Here is a 14964-nt window from a genome sequence, read left to right on the forward strand (position 1 = left end):
CACATCTATACAACATACATTTGAAGCAGGACCATCAGAAATAATGAAGAATTGTTTTAATGACCTGTTTCAGAGTGGACTGGCAAACCACAGATGTACTTATTAGGAGTTGTGTCAAAAGCTCAAGGTGTCAGTTGGTGCCTACCATGTTATGAAATAGAGAATGAAGAAAATATGTGTTCACAATAGAATTTAGTTAAGATTCAAAGAATTAGAGATTCTAAGAATCAAGGCTTTTAGTCTGTATTTTTGTGTGTGTTTGAATGTCTGTGTACGCATCTGTGACAAACAAGACAAACATTGTCCGGCGTATGTGTGCACGATTACATGTTTATGTTTCTGGATGGCCTTCTTGTTTGCATGTATGTCATGTTTGTACAACTCTGTTAGTGTGTATGTGTGTGTCACACATCTGTTGCTGTGTGCAATAATTTGTGTTCGCAGCTTGGTGCCCTAGTAATTATTCAGATGCTACCTTTTGCTCCAACATTAAAAGCCTTCATCTGGCGAACATGAAACAGGGAGAACCCGATAAGGCTTCAAACAGCGCCTGCCATCCAAAGAGAAACAGGAAAGGTGAAGAGATGCATGGAGAAATATACGGGATTGTTTTTCTCTGTAGGTTTGCTTTCACGTCAGTGTAGTATCTTCTCTGCTCAAACCACATATGTGATTACTGGATTCTAGAGAGCAGGAAGATTGATGTAATATTATGTACCGACTGCAGGAATACACAACAAATATATGTATGATATACATACCTAGATAGAAAAGATGGACAGAATAAGAAAGCTGCTGTTTGAAAGAATAAAATGGCAGTCTACCTGATGAAATGTAATGAAAATGTAATACATGCACAGGGTTTTTTGTAATATGACAAAGACTGAAAGAGAGTCAGAAAATACTATAAAAAGTATGGAATTTTGGGGGGATTTTTTTTTTTCTTAAAATCAGTGTTCCACATGCTGTGTTACCTGTTTGAACTGGGTTGCAATAAAAGGCGAGCCGTTTATTTAGGCTGAAAAAACTTAAATACTCAACAAGACGAAAACGAGCAGAGGCAAAGTAAAATTAAAGACCTAAACTGGTTAAACCGGACTATGATCATTATGATGAAGTGACATAAACAGGAACATGCAAATTACTATGATGAGGAAACAAGAACATAGAACATGAACTGAGGAGGAGAATCATGAAATACTCTTAAACTGACATGCAGTTGAAGGAAGGAACACAGACGACCTGGCAAAGACTGAATGAAAACACACAGACTAAATACACACAGGAGGTGATCAGGGGAAGTGGAAACACCTGGGGAAACAGCTGACTCAAATAACCATGAGGCCACAGGGAAAAGTAAAACTAAGCACAATGAACATAGGAACAAGACTTTCAAAATAAAACAGGAAACATAGAACATGAAGTGGGACACACAAGCTTGACAAAAGAGACAGAGGGAGCGAGAGAGGGAGAGGGACACAGAGGAGAGAGACACAAGGGGAACCTACATAGATGAGAAAGCATAGCAAAAAACATAAACCAGACTAAAACTCGGGCAAACTAATAATAATAGTAGAACTTGACATTATCTCATAAGTAACACAAAATAACTCAACTCTACCCTTAACTTAAGAGTAGCACATGATATTAACATAAGAAATCAACAATAGAAAATAACACAAAACGCTGGGTCGCAGACCCAGCCCCTGACACTCTAACTCAAATGTAAATACAAAACAAAAAGAAGTGTAAAATATATATTTAACACATTTTTGCATTTTTTAAATACTTCTTTTTTTAAAGACACAAATTGTTCATGTCTGCAGTTGGTTGTAAAATGTGTCTGCTAGGTAAAGGTGCAGGGAAAGAATGGAAAAGGTACTAACTTTACTCATAGATGGAAAAAGATGTAAAAACGCTTTGCGTGCTCCAAGGGCGTAGATTTGGTTTTGGCATTGGTGGGGACGGATGATTCAACCACCAAACTCTGCCCTATTTCTTTTTTTTTCTTCCTTTTTGTCTTTGCTTCTTGATAAAAGGAGGAGAAATATACTTGCCTACATATGCTATTCTACATGCTTTTAAACCATTTAAAATTACAATTCATAGTTTTATATGTGAATTATATAATGTTAAATTACAATTAAACAAAGTATTTTAGACTTTAGTTTACTTCAGCCATATTCCATACAAATCAGGTATCGTACAAAAATAAAAATAGCTTCAAATACAGTCATGACAATAAAAGAATATGACTTTAAGGATTTAACATCATTACTTCAGTTATAGTACACCAACATGTCTTATACATTAGCACTAAGGGAAAACTGAATGATCTGGTGTTTTTTGTCAATAAAACTACTCATCTAAGATTACTACAAAGTAAAAGATCTCTCAGCAAAATTATGCAACATTTTAGACACACTATCAAATCAATGAGCTGGGATTTTTTTATTCTAAACATGAACTACTGTTACAGCAACAGACATGGACACAACAACTGTATGTTCACTATGTGAAGGAGCCAAACACATGCCTTCTCCTCTCGTTAACTGAGATAAACTGCTGGCATATTTGTTTTACATCTATATTGTCCAGTCTCTCCTGGTGGACATGGTACAACCTCTGTAAACTAATATCCTGGCTTGCTCGAGGCTGCCGTTTTCTCTGACAGTTTCAATCAAAATTAGAAATGCTACTCTGGGAGACTGAGATAACTAATAGTGCTGCCTGTTGTGCAGTTAGTTTCCAAAACACGTTATTCATGGTTACATACACTTTTAGACTGATGTGGGCCAAAGCCTAGAATAGCCTGTAACGTTATGACACATCTTATGAGTGAACTTGACTTTAAGTGACTTACAGGTTTCTTTGAAAAATACTTTTTTATATCCAGGTTCTTCCTTTTTGCTGCCATCATCCTCTCCTCCTCGCAGCGCAGGCTTGCCGCTGCTAAAACTAAACAGAGCTCCCTGAAAGGCACAGCCAATCACATTGGCCATATTTGTCACATGAGGTAGGACTCCAGTAGAGAACGTAATTTTACTCTTTCTGCACCGCTGGGTGAATGAGACGCTGACAGATCTTTTTTTCTTTCTATCGGGTTTGATTTATTTACTCGAAGAGATCAAATTATTGGTGGGGATAAATTCAATAATCGCTGGATATTGGTGGGGACATGTCCCTTCCGTCCATGCCAAATCTACGCCCTTGGCGTGCTCACATAGAGGAGAAAAGTGCTATATAACAAACAGTCTACCATCCCATGGCTAACACATAGAGACAGACAACCATTTGCACCTATGGGCAATTTAAAATGACCAATTAACCTAACTGTATGTCTTTGGACTTAAACTTTACACAGAAAGGCCTCAGCCAGGTGGTGGAATCAAACTCAGGACCTTCTTGCTGTGAGGCAACATTGCTAATCATCGTATCACTGTGCGGCCCCTTGACTGGGTCAAGCTACATTTATTAGAATTAAAATTTAAACTGTGAAGTTTGTATTCCCTTGTTTTAATATTGGTTTATTATTAATAGAGCAAAAGGCTCAGTTAGCTTTGCACAAAAATAGCTGGTAGAAACATCCTGCAAAGAGATATGTTTTACTTTATTACTTTGTGTATATTTCAGAGGCTATATCTTTTACATTTATTTGAATAAAAGGTTTAATCAGTACTAAGCAGGGCTGAATGCAGCATGGAACTCCTAGGAGCAATATATTAGACACTGAGAAGGAATCTGAGCACTGAAAAAGTGCACACTAGAAAAAAGATAGAAACCAGGAGAGCCTGATTGCCACTATGGGAGTAAACACAATCTGTTACAGATATGCTCCTTATCCAGAGGAGGTTTGGAAAAAAAAAAAAAGATGTTTCGGCTAAAATCCAATTTTTTAAATTAAATTACTATATTTCTAAACACAAAATAGTATGTCAAGTTGGTTAACAGCCCTCCATTGTCTGGATACTTAATACTTACTTAAATAAGCATTGGTCACTGCCCAAGGGGCTCTAATACCCAACACCCAGTTGCTGGTGCTACTGAGCACTTGACCACAGAAATTTCAGTTAACAATTTCTCCCTTTACTCTTGGATTCCATTGTTGAAATGTCGAAAGATTACTTGCCCTGATCATATTTAAGTCATTCATATGCTGTCAGCATGCTACAGGTTGACTACAAATATGAATTTGTTAATATACTGTATATAATACAAAAGTTCCATCCATTCTCTTCCACTTATCCAATTCAGGGTCACAGGGTGGCTGGGACATAAGGTGTCTTAGGGCAAGAGGCGGGGTACACCCTGGACAGGTAATACAAATTTCGAAAGCCATTCATGTTCAGTTAGTGCTTGTATCCATGACAACATAACTCAGATCTGATTTGTTTCTGAGATTTCATATCCCTACCCAAAATTTTTCTTTTGTTGTTGTTGTTGTTGTTGTTGTTGTTGTTTGTTTGTTTGTTTGTTTGTTTGTTTGTTTGTTTGTTTGTTTGTTTGTGGGGGGGGGGCAAAATGAAGTATAATATTTGATGTGAATATAATCCACTCAGTGACACAGAGCTGAATTGAATTGAACTCTGTAGCAACAAAATGATTTTAAAATATATTTTAACAATCCAGTGTATTCTCTGTGGTTTATCCCATATGGAAAAGATATATATAAATCTTATAAAGTTTGTATCTGTCTTGTGTGAAACTTGTATGAAAAGCATACAAGAGTGAAAACAGATATAAGATCCCTAGAAAAATTATATAAATGAAACTTGTATGTTTTGGATACTTACTAAAAAATTTATGAAAGTGGCCACTTTCATGAGTAAATCATATAAGCCTTATATGGCTATATGAAGTAGGCCACATCTTATGCAAGTCTTTTATAAGTTTTTTCTATATCTTTTCCATATGGGATGTATTTTTGTTGACTTTTACAAAGAGGGAACATTTTGAGAAAATCCATATATTGGATAGCCCCTGATTTGACATTAGAAAAAACTAAATACACTGAGCTGAAAACTAAGCTAACTAAAAATCCAAACACGCTTTTTCACAAGGGACTGTGCTCTGTTTCTGGTTTTTTTTTTTCTTGTTATCGCCACTCAAACAAGTCAGTTTATTCTCACATCCATATTTATTATTTGCCTCTGCATGAATATTAAACCGCCTTAAAGAAGAGTGCAAAAAAAGAAAGAAAATAAATGAGAAAAAAAGGAAATATGACAGAAAATGTACAATGTCAAATTCAGTCAGTTTCAAAGCCCCTGTGTCTGTATTCCTGTGGCTGACTTGTACGAACATGCTAATCAGCTTCTCGCTGTACCCTGTTCTGGTTAATTGTCGACAAATTATCCCAACTCCAGAATAATGTATGCATGGCCCTTCACTGTTACATACACACAAGCCAGTCAAGTCAACTGCTTCTGTTTCAACAAGCAGCTCAATGGCACCATTTAAATATAGACTTGAGTGCCATGCAGATTATTATGCACACTTGACTCACATTGTCTCTTTCTTCTCTCTTGTTTCTCTTTCGCTTACCCCTCTTGCTTTGTTTATAGTTACAGTTTTTGCACATTTTTATGCTCATCTTTCTTTTTTTCATATTCTTTCACAGATCATTTCAGCTCTCCATCTAAGTGTTGCACGGTTGGCTAATGTCATTGCCCTGTTTCTTTTTTTTTTTTAATTCAGTTTTGTTGTAAGTAAAGGATAATGTTATTATCATTTCCTGACCAACAGTTAAATTAGAAGTAGCTTAATTACACTGCAATTGTCTTCAGTGATTGAATTCTAGGTTAACCCTCTAACAATTCACAAGGGGGAAGAGCTCAACTGGGAAACTGATTCCTTCATTTTAAAGTAAAATGTTTAAAATTTCTTCGGTTTACATGTTATTGTTAAAAAAAAAAAAAGACCCTGCTTTGTAAGTGCAATCATAATTTCTGAAATAAATTGCAAAGGCCAAATGTGTGATTACTGTTTTGGATTCACAATGAAATGACTGAGCTCAATCTGAAATTTAAGCATTTCCTGTGGAGCAGCATAGAAACATTTAATTAGAGCATTATATTAGAAGAAGCTTCTAAAAGAGTCAAAGATAAAAGGACTTTCATTTTGTCCACATTACTTGACAGTTAATCCAGTCAACATTCTTGAGTTTACAACAATTTGATCAGCTAAATATTAAAGACAATTTACAATGTAATTGTAAAATTGTAATTTAAAGAAAATGGTAAAATAACTGTACTAAAACACAACAAACATATACTACTGTGAAAATGTCTCGACCTACACCCCATTTCTTTATATTTCACTAGGAAAATAAATGCAGCAATTTATGAAACATCTGTAAACACACATAAAAATACAGTATATAAGGCAGAAACTGAGTTTGTACAGTTTACACAAGATCTAAAGTCAATGCTTAGTATGATCTTCATTCTACAACACAGCCTGAACTATCTTAGGCATCCCTTCTTATAATTTCTTTAAGGTTCTTCAGGCTTTTTGAAGGACATTACAAAATTCTCCTTTGGTTGCCTTTTGTTCCATTGTGTGTCATGATCATTCCACACTGCTTCAGGAATGTTAAAGTCCTGGTTCTCAGGAGGTCAGTCCATGACTGATAGTAAGTGATTATGTGTTTTTATGGTTTTACTGCATTGGCACTATATTTGAGATCATTGTTGTGCTGAAAAATGAAGCTGTTGCCAATCAGACACTTTCCAGATGGCATTTCATGGTGGATCAAAATCTGTTGAATAGTAGAAGGATCAACTGAAGGGCCAGATGCTTCTCTTATGTTCTGAGTCAGGTATTTGTCTTTAAGGACAAACTCCACACCATTCCAAGATATGCAAAATTCAGCTAATAGCTCTTTGGGAATCACAGATGAAAAATACTGTTTTGTGCCTGTAAAATTGTGTTTTATTTGCCATTTTTCATCGTTTCAGGTTTTTTTTTTCTAATGCTAAGAAATATAATTTGTACTTAGAGCAGGGCGATATGACCAAAAATATTTATCACGATATACATTTGAAAATTTGCGATAACGATATAACTGACGATATAATTGACACTAGACAAAATGCTTTACAACTCCACAACTTGTGGCTTATTAGAATTAAGCTTGTGGGGATAGGTTAATTGGAAAATCCAAATTGCCATTAGGTGTGAATGTGAGCGCGAATGGTTGTCTGTCCCTGTGTGTTGGCCCTGCGACAGACTGGCAACCTGTCCAGGGTGTACCCCGCCTCTCGCCCTATGACAGCTGGGATAGGCTCCAGCGCCCCCCGCGACCCTGAAAAATGGCAAATGGTAAATGGCCTGTATTTATATAGCGCTTTACTAGTCCCTAAGGACCCCAAAGTGAAAAGGAGAAGCGGAAGCGAATGGATGGAAATGGATGGAACTCCACAACTTTATTAGTGCAAAAAAAAACCATCAATGTATTTTCACTTAAACAAGCAGCTGTTTTTTATGTGCATTCAAGTTATATAAAAATGTAACAGTGCAAATTCCTTGCTGACAGTTTAATCAAAAGGCATTTCCAGTGGAAATTGGCTGACATATCCTCAGCATAACCATGTATAATATCCACAAAACTTAAAAAGAGGTTATACAGACACAATACGGTAATATTATGTTGAAGCGCAGTACGTATCACTCCGCGAGGCACCTGCCTACGATAGCCTTAATGCTCCGACAATCCATCAAGCAGGTTCGTAGCTTAGCAAAGTCATACTAAAACATTTGACAGATACCACTTAAAATTGTTTCGAGGTCAGTAAACACAACCAGAATTCATACATAAGGCACACGGGATTATAAGGGGCACTGTCGATTTTCAGAAAAATCAAAGGATTGATTTCAAGTGTGCCGTAGTTTCCAAACAACACGGTAATAATGACGGCCCGCTAGCATGCTCTACCAAAAATAGTGCTTTGTTGTGTATCTGACGGACGAAAGCTAAACCAGTTCCACACCACTGAAGTTGCAGCATTTTTACAAACCAGTTCTGGTTCATCCGTTTCATTTAACGATCCGCTTTCGCTCTTCTCATTCTGCGTCACCGCCATGTGCGTATGTAAACATAGGCACTGCACATGCGCGTTTTACCCATATTCTATCGCGATATTTCATTTTCAAAATTACACCTGTATTACCGTGTGATATAGCCCAGCCCTATTTGTACTGTATTGAGTCATCAATGAACACTGATTCAGCCCTTATATCTGGTAATTGTTGTGCTAGAATGATTTATAGGTCAAAAACATTCCTCTGAAAATGGTCGTGTACAAGAAATAGACAGAACAAGTAGCTAATAACCAAAGAAAAACTCTAAAGACCTAGCTGAAGACCACATTGAAAATTACCATGAAGTCTGGCTCCCTGAAAGAAAAATATGAAGGAGTGGTGGGTAGATCAAGACTTTTGCACAGTACTGTATTTGTATCTTAGAACAAAGCAGCTTTTGCAGCGGTTGTATCTTCTCACAGTAATATTATACATTTCACTTGATAGCTGAATGAATTCTAACACCAAACAATCAAAAGAAAGAACAGGAAGTTGTACTGTTATGTCAGCTGGGTCACCACTCCATGTCATGATCCCAGTGAGCGTCTGGTGTTTTTCTACTTGAGTCCTGCGTTTTCCTGTGTCCACCCCGGTTCCTCACCTGTTTTTCCACCTGCAATCCATCTCAGCAATCAATGAGGCAATACGTGCAACCAGCTCAGTCCTCCACTCTCCGCCAGCTACATCATGGTTATATTCACCTTGATCTCCAGTTTACTCATCACGGTTCTAAGTTAACTCACCTGCAGCACAATCATCTGGATGCTGGTCGCTACTCTAAGATTCACTGCATAACCCTGCAACCCTTTTTGCCTTGGAAACAAAGCTACTCACTGCTCTCATCTGCCTGCCCTCCTGTCTGTCATCTCCTCTGGATAACTGTCTTTCGGACAGAGCCTCACGCTTTCCACCTCCAAGTAAGCCTGTAACCACAGATTTAATCATATCTCCAGTTAACTGCTTTTCTCACTCTAGAGCCAAGCACCCTCTCCCTCTGTTTCGAGCCTTCACGTCAGAGACTTCCGCTGCATCCCCACGTCCCATTATCTCATATCTCTGTGCACAATAAAGTCTGTTAATTTTTATTGTTGTATCCTTTGAGTCTGCTTTTGGGTCCGATCCCATGTACTGGCCCTCGGGCCCCCTTGACACTCCAGCCCACTTTATTTGCTAAATTTCATCACCTACACAGAGATTTTCAAATTACTAATGTGTGTGTTCATTTGTTTAAGTGTTTGCCATCTGGAAACTGATCTGAGCTTGCCAGAGTTTACAAAGCTGAAATATGCACTCCCTCAGCAACATACATATGGACTAAGGCCTGGTAATTAATCAAATTTTATATTCACTTGTATTTGTTGCTTTTACTTATTATGAAAAGAAGGTATTTTAGATGAAACCTTATTGTGCTGCACTGATTCCTGTAAAAAATATATATGTTATAGCATAGTCTTTTTCTTTACGGAGGTGCGCTTTTCCTCATCCCTAGCAGCCAAAACTGACTTCTTGTTTAGACTCGATGACGCAAAGTGCTTTCGGTCGAAATGATCTTCCTGAAGAAAGAAACCAGTATCAAGGTTTCCATAAATGAAGCTGCAGGGGTTCAGTTCAGCATCACTCTCTCTGTGGCTTCAGTGCAGGTTGAGATGGTGTGCAAGTCTGCTGCCACCTACATTTCTATTTCCTCTATGTTCTTGATCATCAGTTAAATTTAAAGTTCAAGGAGATTCTTAGTTGAAAACATATAATTGTGTTCTTTAGTAATGAGCAGGTAGTGTACAGTGCTTTAATTGCCAAAAAGACAGCTAAACACAGTACACTCTACCAACCTTCATAAAACTGATGGGAGTGGCGTATTCCTATCATAAATCTGCCATGTCTTGTCATTCATTCAGTATGAGTAACACTTTTAATATTGCAACTGTTAAGCAAGTGAAAAATAGGCTGGACAACACACTCAATACATGTCGTATGACTGAACAATGAACAAACATTTAATTACATAAATTGTTCCTTCACACTCATGTTGGTGGTTGGTCCGTGTAGTGCTTGTCACTTGTTATCAGTAGATTCATAACAGAATGGTAGTACCTTATAAATATGCCATGATGAGTGCGACAAATCAGCTCTTGCCTCAGATTTATGCCCTTAATAACTCCATTTGGCAGAACGCTGACACCTGCTCTGCCAGACAAAATGGAACTAAATATTTCAATCAGTGACATAACACGAACAACTCTTTCTTTTCCCCTTGTTTCATCTTTGACTTTCTCACAGTGTTTCTTCCTGCATCTCTCTTCTTGCCCTTTGTATCAGTATCTTCTCCTCTGAGTGTCTCTTTCTGTTGCCCTCTTCTTCTTTTTTTATTTAAGAGTGGGAATCATCTGGCAGATCTCTTTTAGGTTTTATTTTATGGGCCATGACATGAGCTATGAATGAGAAACAACGAGAAAGACCTGAGAACATTAATCACAAAGCAACATATGGTAATAGACGGTTATCAATTCCCTCACACTCTGTGATTAAGAGAAGAGAGGGAGAGAAGGAGATGAGAAAGAAGGAAGAACAATAAGGGACTGAATGTGGAGGAGAAGCAAGACAAGAAAGTCAAGAGATGCCGTAAAAGAAAATGAAGAACGTAAGTAAGGGGAATGTGAGCTAGAGACGATGGACAAAACTACTTTTCACTACTTAACTTTTCTATCGGTTCGTGTTATGGCTCCATGTAACGAAATATTAGACATGAAAGAACAAGTCTGGTCTAAGGGTATAATTTATGTGTTGGTGTTAAATAGAGGTGGTAGGTGTTAAATGGTATAACATTCAGGGTGTGGAAGACGACAGACCAGACAGCCAGACTAGAAGACGCACTGGTAAAACAAAGGATGAGAATTTCTAAAGGTCAAACACTCCAGTGGGCAGGCAACTGCCCTCTGGTTATGGAATTTTAACCAGGGAAAACAGGATGTTAAGGATCTCACCATGTTCTTTATCAGGTGTCTTTTGTCAGCAACAAATTGTGGTTGTGGCTAAAGCAGATCCCTTATGTTGCTAATTAACCCACTGTTGCATGGAAAAGGCACTACAATACAACTTGTGCATAGCTGTGAGACACCAAAAGCTTTGGTGAAAATGCCAGTACTTCACAATCCTGGTAGAGCTGGGCATTCTACATGAAATGTTTTCGTTGTTTTGTTTTGTGTGTGTACGTGTGTTTATGCATCAAACCTTAAAATCTTTATTGGTGGCTAAATGGCAAGAAGCAAATCTGCCAGAGCACAAACAAATCAGTTCAGCTGAAATCTCTGCCAAAATGAGTGAATGTCAAAATGAGAAGAGCTGTCATCTCTCCTGTCTCGACAGTTGTCATAACGAAAAGTTGTGGACAGACTTAGTTTTGTTGCTATTTTATACAGTATTACTGCAACTGTGTTGTTAAATCAGGTCATGTCAGCACCATTAATTTCACCCATTTGCCCCATATATGCCTCTACTCTATCCATTTCTATGGCACACTCTCTCAACTGAACTCAGGCAAACTTTCTTGTGGTCTTCTGTAGTCTACAGGTGTAGTTCTCTTAAAGGACATACCAAAGCTCTTCTTCAGACACAGGCTGACTTTTAATGCATTCTCTGTTAAGATAATCTCATACCATTTCAATAATGTTGAGGTCCAGGCTGTGGGGATGCCAATCCATGAATTGTATTGTTTCAGGGAGTTTTTTCTATTCTGGTATGCTTTCACTGCATTCTAAATGGATTTGGGATAATGCTTAGGGTAATCCATTTCTAGATGGAAAATTTTCAGTGTTCTTTTTTTAGTCTGGACAAGTGACAAGAGTCGGCAAAAGTACAAACATTCTTCACTTAAAAATATTCTGGTAAATGTCGAAGTATTACTGAACTCAAGATGTCCCCAAAAGTGTGAAGTATGAATGTATAAAAGTAAAAAGTAGGTCTCTAGAGAGCATTTCTACCACATATATTTTTAAGGAAAGCCGTTGCTAAACATGTAGCGTCTACATGTGCTACACACAGAGCACAATTGGTGCATAAAACAAAGAGGAAAAAAAATCTGTATTTGTTGTTGCCTATATTAAAAATAGGTGATGTTGCCTCCACACCTAAAAAGGCAAATGAATACAGTCAGGTTACAAAGTAAGGTTTGGGAATTGTGGGAACCCTGACATTGGTTGGTAGTGGTGGTGCGTGGGGTTGTCAGCTGACTTGTGTTGCTGCTACACTAACATTCACAGTTTTATTGTGGATTTATCCAACTGAATTTAACAAAATCTATGTTATATGCATAATGGCTAATTTGCAATCCCACTATAAAGCTGGAATTCAGTGAGTGACCCTAATCAGTGTGATCAGCTTAAATTTAAATTAATCTCTGCTGCCCTTGATGTAAACTAAACATCAAGGGCAGCTTGATTTAGACTTGTGGGAAATCTATGTTCTAACTCACATGGTAAGCAGAAACTCGTTTTGTCCCTACACCGCAACCTTACACATCATTCAAGTCCTTGTGGTACTCATCGACCTGATGTGTAGTTACGTCTTCGTCAGGTTACATAAAATGTTGCATCTTAGCATTCTGGTTGTGGCTTAACTTACGACGTAGCTCTGATGCGGACGCGTGTAACACTGGCCATGAACATCACAGCTTCTCTGCATGCATACAGCAAATTTCACCACAGGGTAGCAGAATAACCATTTTAGCACTAACTGCCCAACAGTTTTATGCAACCTTTGATTAACATGAATTAATATGTCAATCTGTTTTACCGGATGTTTTACAATATGAAAAAAAAATCCAACTTCAACAAGACATACTGTTCGTGTTCATTTATTTCAGTGTTCCACATTAACAAAATGTGTGGGATCTTTACTCACGTAGATTATATGACACGTCAGAGCAGGACTTTTTGACTTTTCAGCTTATTATATTTTATACGAAACTGAATTTATTTAATGATTATAAATAATGATTATTATAGAACTAATGATTATTGAATTATGACTTTCAAAATGACATTATAGTGGGAAAAGTGTTAAGAATTGAAAAGAGACCACACCTACTCACCAGCTCAATAGTCCTTTTTATAACATAGATGGGAAGTCTAACTTTACACCACACTTGTTGTAGAGTTCAGTATCTTCTACCTGGCTCCTTCAGTCCCATATGGAAAAGAAATAGTAAAAACTTATATGTGATTACTCATGAAAGTGGCCACTTTCATGAGTAAATCATATAAGGCTTACATGATTTACTCATGAAAGTGGCCACTTTCTCATTACTTTCATACATTGTTTTAGTAAGTATCCAAAACATACAAGTTTCATCATATAATTTTTCAAGGGATCTTATATCTGTTTTCACTCTCACATGCTTTTCATACAAGTTTCACACAAGACAGATACAAACTTTATAAGATTTATATGTATCTTTTCCATATGGGGTGTTTTGGTGGAGATTTATGATTTATCCACCCAGCTCCCATCACCGTGCATCTGAATTATCTCATTGGTCACATTAATCCACCGATTACATTTGACTTAATTTTCATAGTAATTAAAGTGAACCATCACTAAAATTAAAAACATTTGGGAGCCGTGTGTGTCTGTGTGTATCTGTGTACATATGAAAGTTGGGGGAGGGTGCCGGCCAAGCTGCATGTCCTCATAGATGAACAGGCTGTTGTTGTATTTGCACATGCAAAAAGCTCTTTTTCCTCTCTCTCTCTCTGTTTCTGTATTTGTTCCCCCCCCCCCCCATAAGTGATTAGATTGATAGGTGCAAAAGGGAGAGAGGGTAGGGGAGGAGTGGACAAAAATGATTAAATTAGCATATCACAAACGCCTCACACATTGCCAAATGTGAAAACAAAATCCCGGGCCACCTAAGGCCTGCCGCAGTGCTGAAGAGCCTGGGAACTGTGAGTGTGTTTGAAACCCCACTTGGCAGGATTAAAAGACCCAAAGCCTGAGCAGGAGACAAAGTAGGAGTAAAGCCTCCTGGCACTGGGAGACGGCGTGTATGATATCTGCAATAGGTGGCAGCAAAGATACAGTACTCGGCTTTCCAGCCTACGGTGCGCAGAGTGTATGGCTGTGTGTGTCTGAGCCCGTGAGGGAGCATTAGAAAACTACAGACAGAGAAGCTTGTTTTAATCATCCTGGAAATAGAAAAATAAACTTGCAGTCCTAAATTGATACATATCAATGTGTTTTGCATCATCTCTCACATTTGAAAAATGTGCTTTTTAATTAAGCTGTCACTGTAAATTCTCAGTGGTATCAAAAATTTTAATTGAGTAACATCGCAAAGTAATTTTTAACTCTACTGGCTTAAATTCATGTTTAACTTCATAGGCAGCTCTATTTTTTCTGCTATGGAAATGTGCTGGTAAATCCCTTTTGGCTAAAAAGATAGTTATGATTAAAATATAACATAATTTAAAAACAAAAATACATTGTTACTCGCTAATAATACCAAACCAGCTTGGTGGCTATATTACCCCTTATCAGAGAGTAGTATTTCGGCCTATATGTGGACACAAAATACTTTGCTTAGACTTTAAACAAGAGAAAACCAAATTCAGAAGTCCAGTATTTAGATGCTCACAATGATAACCTCAGTTATATTTACAGTATTCTCTAATGTGGTTCACCACTGTATACCCTGAGGCTACAGCACATTAATGGGAAACAATGTTAGATCTCTGTAAAATATGAAGGAAAAAGTGTGAAGAAGTGTTGCCACTCAGCAGCCAACTTTTTTTTTAATCACCTCCAGGCAATTATTAAGGCAGTTACTGCTCAGCCCTGGGGTCTGTACTATGAAACAAGTTCAACAAACCCAAAATACTGTCTCCTTAC

The sequence above is a fragment of the Copadichromis virginalis genome, linkage group LG1, assembly GCF_057382275.1.
Source record: "Copadichromis virginalis isolate Kocher_CV1m ecotype Utaka linkage group LG1, C_Virginalis_male_GT1.1, whole genome shotgun sequence".
Lineage (NCBI taxonomy): Eukaryota > Metazoa > Chordata > Actinopteri > Cichliformes > Cichlidae > Copadichromis > Copadichromis virginalis.